We start from the raw sequence: 1499 nt of genomic DNA, 5'->3' as shown, positions 1-1499 counted from the left end.
AAGAACTTGGTTTTAATAAAGGGAAAAAAAGTTTTTGTTAAAACCAGACTATAACCAGAACAGTGCTCAACGATCCACAACGACGCTTCGCTCCACGTGCAAGGCTCAGCATTTTAGGTGATATGGTTTATGTTTTATTGTCTACTTGTTAGATACATACTACATTGCTTATGGTATGCTTAGATTAACGTAACATTATTACATGAGAACACTTGTGTGCTTACCCTCTTCTGTCATTGCACTTTCGTGAACCTCTCTCACTCATGTTTCCTTTGGTATGAAGATCATGAGTGGACGCGTTAACATGACTCAAGCCCAGTTGACGGCTCTGATTAACGAACAAGTTGTTGCGGCACTTGCAGCCGCACAAGCAGGAGGTCAACACGCTCAGCAACCTGTGTGCACCTTCAAGACTTTCATGGACTGTCGTCCTAGCACGTTCAGTGGCACAGAGGGAGCCGTTGGACTCCTTCATTGGTTTGAAAAGCTCGAGTCCGTATTTGAGATGTGTGAATGCCCTGAGGCTCGCAGGGTGAAGTACGCCACTGGAACTCTCGAAGGCATTGCGCTGACATGGTGGAATGCGCAAGTTCAGATGCTGGGGCTGGCGGCTGCTAATGCCACCCCATGGAACGAATTCAAGGAATTGATCAAACAGGAATACTGCACTCGTGATGACATCCAAAAGTTGGAAGTGGAGTTCTATCATCTGAAAATGACGGGGTCAGAGATAGAGGCGTATACGAAAAGGTCAAACGAGCTGGCCATCTTGTGTCCAACTATGGTGGACCCTCCTATCAAGCGTATTGAGTTGTATCTCAAAGGGCTAGCACCAGAAATTCAAAGTCATGTGACATCGGCCAACCTTGCTAATATCCAGGATATTACACGTCTTGCTCATCGCCTCACAGATCAGACTGTGGAACAGAACAGGCTGCCCAAACGTGTCGGTGCTACTAATGCTACTACTTCCGCTACTCCCAGTGACAACAAGAAGAAATGGGACGGGGATTCCAGCAAGGGTTCAGCTACAGTTCAGTCCCAGGCACAGCAGCGACGAAAGACTGATAACTACCAGAGTCCTGGTCAGCAATCTTCTGGTAGTCAAAGGCAGGGTGGATATCGAGGAAACCTCCCAAGGTGCAACACTTGCAACAAGCACCACAATGGCCAGTGCAACACTTGCAACAAGCACCACAATGGCCAGTGCAACAAGGGTCGTTATCAGAGGTGTCTCAAGATGGGTCATGAAGCTAAAGATTGCAGGAGCTCATGACCTGCGAACCAGAACCAGCAACAACAACCACCAGCTCCACGAAACCAGCAACAACAGCAGCAGCGAGGCAACAGGGGATGCTATCAGTGTGGTGTTGAAGGCCACTTCAAGCGAGACTGCCCTGAGTTAAACCAGAACTAGAATAACAACAACAATAATCAGAGCAATGGGAACAACAACGGGGGAAACAATGATAACAACGGCGCTAGGGGTCGAGCATTTG

Source organism: Helianthus annuus, chromosome 9, assembly GCF_002127325.2.
Source record: "Helianthus annuus cultivar XRQ/B chromosome 9, HanXRQr2.0-SUNRISE, whole genome shotgun sequence".
Taxonomy (NCBI): Eukaryota; Viridiplantae; Streptophyta; class Magnoliopsida; order Asterales; family Asteraceae; genus Helianthus; species Helianthus annuus.
Note: the sequence above shows the minus strand (reverse complement) of the source record.